The 10,753-nt window shown below is 41.9% G+C and overlaps 1 non-coding gene across 1 annotated transcript; it reads left to right on the top strand.

Moving 5' to 3' along the window:
* The first annotated feature begins 6,998 nt into the window (after positions 1-6,998).
* On the top strand, positions 6,999-7,129 carry LOC118969288 (small nucleolar RNA SNORA3/SNORA45 family). Its single transcript, XR_005057247.2, has one exon. It is a non-coding gene; the product is annotated as a small nucleolar RNA SNORA3/SNORA45 family (small nucleolar RNA).
* The last annotated feature ends 3,624 nt before the right edge of the window (positions 7,130-10,753 follow it).

A 10,753-nucleotide genomic window follows, 5' to 3' on the forward strand; every position in this document is an offset into this window, starting at 1 on the left:
GGGAGGATAACTAGCAATACAAGGTAGCACATCCCAATGTCAAACATGAATTTGAAACAGGAAATTCTGTGTGTGTTCAGACTGGAGAGTAACCACTGAGGCCAGGCAAGAACAGGATGGTTTTTTGGAAGGAAGGGTTATTGACGTGGACCTGGAAAGCTCTTAGGCAACTTACTATAAGGACTCTTGAATTATATAAAACCTGAGCTGGAAAGTAAATTTTTTCCATGATCCCCAAGAAGGAAATTGAAATAAGAACAATGGAGAATATGTCATGTGAAGGGTCAGTTTCTCCTTTTAGATAAAATGCTGATGTATCATAAACTGAATGTTTGTTTGTGTTTTACCAACTTTTCATAAAGAAGAACCTTTGGAAGGGGGAGGAGACAGTACAATTTTGCAGGCCAGGAACTTGATTTGGTCGTTGCAGCCAGACATGCATTCAGAGGGGAAAACCTCACATGAATCCAACTAATAAGAGACTGATACATATATCCAGACCAATCAGACTGGTGGTGTTCCAAACCATCATACTTTTGCCTAGTGCCTAGAATGCCATTTTTCCCATCCCTCATCATTTGCTTGGTGAGCACATTCATTCATTCAGTTAGTTAATTCACTTGTTGAGTCAGCCAATATCTGCTGAGCACCTCCTATGTGACAGCCAGGTACTGCATGAAGAGCTGAATACCTATACTTCCCTCACCATTCAAGCAACAATAATCATGATAATAGCCACTATTTTTTAGGGCCTGCTGTGAGCTGGGCATCATATTCAATGCTTTATATCTATTAAGTCATTTAATCTTCACATAACACTATGATACTGTCACTATCATTATTTGTATTTGACCAATAAGGACATTGAGACATAATGAGGTTAAAAAAAACTAACCAATGTGTCTGTCAATAGATGAATGGATAAAGAAAATGTGATACATATTCACAATGGAATATTATTCAGCCACAAAGAAAAATCCTGCCATTTTCAACAACATGGATGGACCTAGAGGGTACTATAGTGAAATAAACCAGGCAGAGAAAGGCAAATACTGCATGATTTCACTTATTTGTGGAATCTAAAAACAAAAACTAAACAAAAATGAACAAAACAGCAGTGGACTCAGAGACACTGTGGGTAAAATTGCAATATTTCCAGAATCTCTCTCCTGGCTTTAGTGCATCTGCATATCAATAGGTGTTTTCAAGGGGTGGATAGATTAGTCCATCTACATATCAATAGGTAATTACAAGGGCCTATTAGGGTTTATGTGGACTGGATAGCTTGGGAGGAGCTCTCTTCTGCTGCAGCCTGGTCAAGAGACAGGATGACCAATTGTAAGAAATAAATGAGTTTCTTAACTTTATTTCTCCCTTTGACTGATTTTGGTTTTAGAGGTATTTTACCCCGGGATTATCCCCCTGGAGTTACAGACACTGAGACGTGATTGGTGGTTACCATGGGGGAGGGGTTGGGCTGGGTGGGTGGGGAGGGTATGAGGGATAAAGGGGCACAAAAATCTCAATCATAGTATAAGCTGGTCATGGAAGTGCAGCATGGAGAATGTAGCCATTGATTCTTTAACAACTTTCTGTGTTGATAGATAGTAATTGCATTAGTTGGGGTGAGGATTTAATAACATGTAACTGTTGAACAACCATGCTGTCTACTTGGAGCCCATATAATATTGTGTATCAACTCTACTTCAATTAAAAAAAAGAACAAACAAACAAAAAAAACCCCACTTGCTTCTGGTCATAGCTAATAAATGCTGGAGGCAGCATTTGAATCTAGCAGTGTCCAGAGCCTGGATAGTATCTTAACTCTACATTAAACTACCTCCTTTTTAAAACCCTTCCCTCCTAATTCTTCCCTCCCTGGGGTTAGTCATTTCTGCCTCCAGGCTCATGTACCACAGTGAACTTAGAAAACTTTTTTGCTTACAAGTCTGTCTCCTCAGTCAGACTGCAAGTTTTTTCAGGGCGGGGCAAACACCTGATCCATTTTTGTGTCCTCAGTGCCTAGTACAGTTTGTGACATCAATGCTCAATTCATACTGCTGGATTAATTTCTTGCCAGTTTTGGGAAGCTAGAATGGGACATGTGTCAGAGTCAATCCAGAAAAACAGAAATTACTCTATTTAAAACAGAGGGAATTGGTTCTGTAGATAATGGATAAGCTCCCACACCACAGTAGGAAGCCATATCCTGCCTGCCTCCACCCTCAGGCTGGAGGTCTGCCTAGCCGGTGGGATCTAGCATTACGGGGAAGACAAAACCCCTGCCTTAGACACTGAGATCAGGAGAAATACTCTGGCTCTGCCTTCTTCCCACCCTCCAGTCATCCTTCTCCTCTTGACCACATCCCACCAGCAGCCAGCTGACAGGGAGGCTGAGGAGTGTAGCCGGCAGGGGTCAGCTTCCTTGGGGAGGGGCCAGGACTGGCTTTAAGGGTACAACGACCCAGGACAATGGGCGCAGCACCCCAGAGAGGTCGCACTTCTCTTGTGACCCTCATGAGAAACTGCGGCTCATGATGCTGACTGACCCTGCAGGGCCATTTAACAAGTGTTTGCCCTTTGGTGCCCCATTGTCTGGGTTCCAGGAGGCTTTCACCCTTCTGCTAACTTGCTATCAACTGGAATAGGCTGCATTTTTCTGTTTCAGTGACAAAATAAACACTTACTGAGCATCTATCTCTTTTTTTATTTTTATTTTTATTTTGGTATCATTAATATACAATTACATGAGCAACATTGTGATTACTAGATTCCCCCCATTATCAAGTCCCCATCACATACCCCATTACAGTCACTGTCCATCAGTGTAGTAAGTGAGAATCTATCTCTTTTGCATCAGACATTGTGCTAGGTCCAGGAGATACACAGCTCAGAAAGTGAGAAGCCCTTATACATCAAGGAAATGTTCACCAAGGGGAAACATAACTAAGGAGGCAATTCATCTGCCACATGGTAGGCGCTGTGACCACAGTAAGCATATATATATTTGAACTTGGGGGTTCCACTGAGGGCCACTCCCACCCCAACAGTTTGTTAATGCAGGAAATAAGACTGTTTTATGAGCATTTAATCTGCAGAATCAGTGCACAGTAGGTCAGAGAGAGACAAATGAAGACATATGAAAGAGATAAAATAACTCCTAGGACTCCAGCCAGCTCTTAAATCCTGGGTCTCTGAGCTCTACACCCCCAGAAGGCCACCTTATGGAGCACCTATTGTAAATCACACACTGAGTGGGGCATTGCTATACATAATCTCCTTTACTGGACTTGTAGGCCTCTGAATTTCACTTCATGGACACTTGAAATAAATAGTAATTTTATAGCTGGAGAATGGTGCAAGGTTTTCTTTGTACTACCCAAGGATATAGAGCTAAATAACTGCAGAGCACGAATTCTAAACCCAGTCTCTCGGTTCCCATCTGTGCCCTAAAACACTAATGATTCCAGACATAGGAGTGTGTTCTGCAGCTGCAAAAATAAAATTTGGCTGAAGTAAGACTCCCTTGATACACTCATTTAGTTGACAGATTCCAAGATTGTGTGCCTACCCCTTAAAAGAAATTAAGTGTATATAACATTTGGTTATTATTTTTCACAGCCAAACAGCTGACTGGGTCAATAAGAGAGATTGGTGGTTTTACATGCTAATCACTTTGTTTTTTAAATACATACTTTGGCAGGGGTGTTGCTTTTAAACATTCTGCACTGGTTGTGAACTCCTTCTTGGCTTTTCCACAATAGTGTTCTCTAGGGGGATGCCCAGAGACTCTCTATCATCTGCCCACAGTCACCTACCTGCTGAGCTATTGGAGCAGCTGGCCCCTTTAAGACACACAGGAACAGCCTAGAAAAAGGCTTCAAAGTGATGAGACCCAGAGTTTCTGACTCCATTAACATCTGCCATTGGGTTTCTATGGGAAATCACTAAGCCTCCCTTAGGTTTTTTTCAGTGTCCATTCCAATTTAACTGTACTTCCGCCTTTTATAGATAACTTGGCCTCCTCTCTGGCCCTAGCATATATTTAGCTCTGCTACAGCAAGCACAGTAAGACCCTAGTACATATGTCCTGGAGGTACATTATTATAAGGTGTCCATAAGGAAAATGAAACAGTAGCTCATCAAGACCTGATGTGAAGAAAATAAATCCTGGCCCTGATTGTTCCTGCATATTAGAAATGAACTGCAGCAGGCTCTCAAATTTGAGGAAATTATTTTATTCCCAGGGGAACAGGGGACAGAAATATTTATACTTTCCAGCTATTTATTGTAAAGAAGGAAGCCTTCAAGCACAAGTTGGCAGAAAGGGCTGTGGCTGGTTCCAAGGGCCATCCTCACTGACCTTCTGGGAAGGGGATTATGTGTTTGATGGCCTTGATCATGCTTTTCAGGAGTTTCTTGTGTGAAGGAGTAGGAGGTAATTATCTTTCAGACATTTTCCTAACATGGCTAAATTGGATTGGTGACCCAGGACTGCTTGTCATTTGCTTACTAAGTGCTGTACCAAACACTTTGGGAGATCTGCATTTCATCTTTAAACCAACCTCATGAAGAAAACAGAATTATGATTGATAGATGTAGAAGCTCAGATTATGGGAAAGTTTCCAATTTTTTTCCCATTGTAGCACTCCCTGAGGGCTGAGAGGACCAATCCCTTGGCACGTGTGTGCACCATTCACAGTGCACTGGCGGGAAAGCTCAGGTCTGGAAAAAGTTAAGTATCTTGCTGGTGTTAAGAAAGTGGCCTGACTCAGATTTAAACCCAACCCTGTAACTATAAAAACCATGCTCTTAATCACTATTTAATGCTGTGGCATACCATCAAATTATTTGTGTGGTGGTGTAAAATTCTCACAAACATCTCCAAGGGAAGACGTATACTTGGCTTTATTTGAAGAGTGAATATGGCCAGGTCTCCTCTGTGGTGCTGGTTTTAGGACATAGGCCAAACCCTCACTTTATGGGTTGATCGTTTGGATTGTATTTTCAATGTTCAGGGCTTGTAGGGTCACCATTGACTAATGTTTTAATAGAAATCTTGTCATCTCATTGACTACACTGTAAAAAGATTTATTATACGTACACCCTGAGCAGGAGGGCATTGGAGATTGAAATCACAAAGCCAAACGAGCGGCACAGCCATTACATAGGGAAGATCGAGGGTCTCTGTTTCAGGCTTACTTAATGTACCCCAGGGCAATCTGAAAAAGCAAAGATATTCCTTGGTAATTTTCCCTTTTCATACATCTGAGTCTAGGAGAAGCCGGGCTTCTCAGCTGAGTGTTACTTGCTAATCTGGTCTTTTCTGCTCCATATTCAATTAGAAGCTTGTATGGGTGTGAGCATTAAAGATCTCAAGTGCTCTGTCCCTTTACCTAGAGACAAAACCTTTCCCTGGATTTTCTTCCCTCAACTTCTGTTTTTCTTCTTGTGGGTATTTATTGCATACTCAGAATGTCAGGTTCAATGTCTACTGAGAAAAGCAGGAAAGCAACTAAATAAACTAAAATTAACACTATACACAAGTTTTAATCCTAAGGAAACTCTCCCCACTGAAATCAGTGGTATTTACTCTCAGTTAAGTTTTGAAGGAACCAGGAGGTGTGTGTCTGTTAACAAGCCCTACAGGTGTAAAGTTAAGCTGTGGTTTTCTGCTGCCTTCATGGCAGCTGATCCAAGCCTGGTTCTAGGAGCCTAGAACTTGTAGGTGCCTCATCATGCAGCAGATTCCCCACAGAACGAGGGACATGGACATGAAGTTGCAACACTACACACTAAAAGTATCCACCCAGAGTTTACCCAGTGTTCATGCAACATTTTGTTAATCTGTGCCTTATAAACTAGCCCATTACTGCAACAGCAGAAATAGTTATTCCTAAATGCCTCACCATTTGCCACATGCAATAACTTTTTCACACAAGACCATGTTTTTTCAATGTTAAAAATGAGAATCTTTGAAGAGAAAAATGAATATCAGATCTCTATAAATTATCACCCAGTTCAAGAGAATTGGGCCAGGAGCCCCAGCAAAGGCGATATTGTGCCAAATGTGTCCAGGAACAAAACCAATCAGAAATAAAGCTTGCATATACCATACCATTCTACTTGTGAGAAAGTTGTGTTAGTAAAACTGAGAAAATAGTTCCAAATCACATGACTGCAGTCTATGTCTAGACCTAGAGCAAAATGATTAAGCAGTAGGTTTATGCCATAACCAAGAGAGTCAAAGAATGAAAATCATGTAAACCTCTCCTGCCCCCCCCAAACTAGATAGAGCGGTGATTTTTAAAAATCTTTGCTGGACTGGAAGAAAAGCAAGACAGCAAGAAAGTCAAGTAATTTCTCAGGGTGACTGAAGGTCCAAACCCTGGGGTAGGAGTGGTAACAGCCCCTGGGGGTGTGAGAATCTGGCAGTAGGAGGATTTGTTCTTGCTCTCCCCCACAAGGGGCTTGTAAGGAAATATTTTCACAGAGTCCGAGGCTAATGCGGGCTCTACCGTAGCGTAGCAGTAGCTAAAAGGTGAGTTGAGCCAGAGAGACCTCTGGGAAAGACCCACCACCTCCACCTCCACATTTCCCGCCGCATCGGAGCAGCCCGCAAGGGCAGCCGACATTTCCTCTGGCTTCCTCCACACCGTTGCCCCATGAGACTAGGCAACAGTTTGTCTGAGAGAAAGCCAGTGGACTAGGGACACCCCTAGGTACACGGACCTGGAAGCCAAAGGGCGGGGGCAGACTCTGCACACCAGCAGTGGACGGCAGTAAGGACAGATGCCAAAAGCCAAAGCTAGCTCAAAAGAGGCCTCCTCATGAGGAACTTCACAGCTGCCCACTCCTTGAATATCAACTTCACATACAACAATGCCAGGAACCAAGCTCATTTTTAGGGAGAAGGTTTAAAAAAAAAAAGAAAAAAGAGCAGGAGGATGAGAAGAATCTTGAATTGGCTAAGAATTTACTCATGAAGGACTGGGTTTCCTGAGACTAGAATCATGTCCTGACACAGCTCTTGTCCTGGTGTGCTAGAGCCCTCGGAGAGAATGTGCTGGTTTTGATCCACTAGCAAAGACCATAGGTGCTCCCAGTGGTGTCCAGATCAGAAACAATCAGAAATATGCCCCTAAATAGAGTGGGTTGGCAGTTGTCTTTCCTTATACCCATCAGGGAGTTGGTACCGGCCACAGTGTGTTATAAACCCCTTTCTCTGTCCTTCTAGGGCTACTACAAAGTTCTGGAGAAGGAGAAGCTCCCAAAGCAGACTGTCATAATGAAGGCCCAGTTCTTTAGCAGATGAGCTGAAGAGAAGATTAAGGGTATGTATGGCTAGGAGAGGGCTATGTTCAGGTGGCTTAAAACCACATCCAGAGATGTTCATTAAATGCTAACCAGTGCTTTTCAAAAACAACAAACAAAAAACCTGGGTTTTAAACCACATGTAATTGCATTTATATTGAATTGGAAAGATTTAGTTTTCTATTACCAAGTTGACACTGGAGTTCATGAGTTAATTGAAGTATAGAGAAAAATATATATTTTTTTCACTCACTTGACATTTGCAATAGTAAAAACGTATTCCCTCAACACATTTTAGTATAAAACCACTGTTACTATTTCAATGTTATCTCAAACTTCAGAATGATGCCTTAGCTTGATACCCTTTTAAAGGGGTTTTAATCCTCAGTGCAGGAATTAGAAGTGTTTAGGATATGTAGCAGTGGTGTGGTTATCTTGCCAGAACCCCCTCCACCCTTCCCACACTGTGACGCAGCCCTGGTGACGACGTCTCCCGGGTGAGCCCAGCTCTGCGGCTGCTGCCGGACCAGTTCAGAAAGCCAAGTCTTAGCCCAACAGGCAACAATGGCCAGCGGGGTGAGTCACAGAGATCAGCCGGCACTAACGACAGTCCCTCTCTCTCTGGAGAGGAACACTGAAACATGGAGCCAGCCTTACAGAGGAATTGATACCATAGAAATAAAGGAAAAACATCTGGCACGTCACTAAAGCAAAGCAAACCTGAGACCATTGCTTATGAATTTCCCAGTGCTGAGTCAGCCTCTTTTATTATTCAACGCAGTTTTCATTGGGCTTTGTGTTACATGCAACCAAAAAAACCCTGAAATATTGCAGTAGGAGAATGGGACTTTTTCAGCTCCTAAATCACAACCTACAAGTAAGGTAGCCTCATAAAAGTTACCTCATCCTGCAATGCCTTTTTTTCTAGAAGAGTATTCAATGAGAAACAACAATAAGAAGTAAAAACTAATTCTATCGAGGGGAAAAAACCCAAGGTACTCTTTATTTCACATATTTCATATTCATCTTCCCTCCAACCGGTGGTGTCATTCCCCTAGTGACCTCTGCACCACAGGCCTATCTTCCTTTACCTTTCTCCTTCTTTTTTTCCTTAAGGACAGGAGGGAAGGACAAGGTGGGGGAGGACAAGAAGAGAGAGAAGGCAGGCAGGGAGGCAGGCATCAGCGACAGCTCTCTGCTTCTGATTGGGCGGATGGAACGTTCCTTATGAGCTCTTACATAAAACCAAGAATGTGTGCCCCATTGTTCAAGGATATTAGGTGACTCCAAGAGAACAATCCATTCCACAAATTCCACTGACAACTCATGACCAGGTGATGCAAGCAATGGAACAAAATGCACTCTGATTGTTTGATCTGCCATGGGTATCAGGGCTGGCAGCTACAGGATTATTATATTTCACTCACTCACTTTCTCACTTATCACTCCTAGGCTTTTAAAGTCATCTCCCAAGCCAGCGTTTAGAACAAGTCACTGGACAGGACACTTATCAAAACGCAAACATTGACTTTACAATGTGGCAGTTAAAAATAACCTGCCAGAGACTCTGAGTGTGTCAGAAAAGGCCATTGTCCTGTGTGGTGTATGGTGTACCCAAGACTTCCTCCCAGAGGCCTTCTCTCCCACATTCTTTTATTTCCTTCCTGTGGCTGCAAACTGATGATATTCAAAAGGGGCCTCTGTCTTTGGGATGTCAGATTTTTGAGTTTCTGCCCTCTCCCATTTACTCTTGGCCTTTTAGGATAGCAAATGAATCCCAAGCTGGCTGTTGTACAGAATTGTACTGCACAGGAACCTATTAGCATTTATTTGTTTGTCTGTTTGTTTGTTTATTGCATCCAAGGCCATGTGGATCCAGGAAGAAATACAAATCCCCACGTTTGGCTTCAGCTCATTAAGCAAACAATGAGGCCAGGAGGAAATCTGAGCCTAACATCTAGGCTGCTCTGGAAGCAGCACAAAAGTAAGGCTTAGGGTATGGCCAGGGAAGAGCAGAGGAGCAGCAGATTATTTTCAAATGTAGTATAGTGAGTGGGGGAAAGGTCCCTGCTGAATAAAAAGGAACTGGATCCTTGCATCCATGTTGAAGCAAAGATGAGTTTAGAATCAACATCCTACTAGTTAGAACTGAATTATAATAGATTCTATATATGGAAGAATAACATTTAAGAACTAAAAACTCTACTGAAAGAACTCTCAAAATTCTAAAAAAAATTTTTGAAATTTTGAAACCTTGAAAAAAAAAACCCAATGATCCAACTGGAAAACGGACAAAAGACATGAAGAGACATTCAAATGAAGAGGAAATATGATGGTAAATTTGTACATGAAAAGGTGTTCAACATCACTAGCCACTATGAAAATGCAAATTAAGACTGCACCGAGGTATCATTATATACATGTTAGAATGACTAAAATAAAAAATAGCAATAATGCCAAATGTTGGCAAAGATATGGAAAAACCTGATCTCTCATTCATTGTTGGTGGGAATATAAAATGCTATAGGTAATGTGGAAAATAGTTTGATAGTGTCTTTACAAACTAAACATATAGTTACTATATAAGCCAGCAATTACATTCCTGAGCATTTATCCCAGAGACATGAAAACTTGTATCTACATAATAACCTGTATGCAATTGTTTTTAGCAGCTTTACTTGTTATACCCCATAACTGAGAACAACCAAAATATCCCTCAGTGGGTGATTGGTTGATTGGTTAAACACACGGTAGTACATCCATACCATGGAATACTACTCAGCAATAAAAAGGAATGGCATTTATAAAGATATTCCTTGACTTACAATGGATTTACAACCCAACAAACCCATCATGAAAAATCATAAGTCAAAAATACATTTAATACACTTAACCTACCAAACATCATAGCTTAATCTAACCTACTTTAAACATGCTCAGAATGCTCACATTAGCCTACAGTTGGGCAAAATCATTAGCACAAGGCCTATATTATAATAAAGTCTTGAGTATCTCATGTAATTTACTGAATACTGTCCTGAAAGTGAAAAACAAAATGGTTGTATGGGGACAGAATGGTTCTAAGTGTATCAGTTGATATTTCATTTTGCTGGTCATTTGCTTTAAATTCTCTTGTTTGTGACCCTGTTTTTACCTCCTTTTGGCTAGCCCATCCTTTCTCCTGTCCACCCCAGTCACAATCTCCACAGTCCTGATCCTGCCTGGTCTCTGTACTCCTCTCTCCTGTCCCTCATGAGGCCCCAAGGAGGTTTACGCCTTCCTCTCCCCTTGCCCCCACTGCACCAAGTGAAAATGGGGTTCTTTCCACCTGTGTTCTGGGTCCCAAGTCTTCAGGAGTTGGTCAGAGATCTCTGCTCTCTTGTTATCTTCAGCTAAACTCTCTGCTGCTCCTTCTCAGCATATCCACAGGCCTAAGTTT

Source organism: Manis javanica, chromosome 5, assembly GCF_040802235.1.
Source record: "Manis javanica isolate MJ-LG chromosome 5, MJ_LKY, whole genome shotgun sequence".
Classification (NCBI taxonomy): Eukaryota; Metazoa; Chordata; class Mammalia; order Pholidota; family Manidae; genus Manis; species Manis javanica.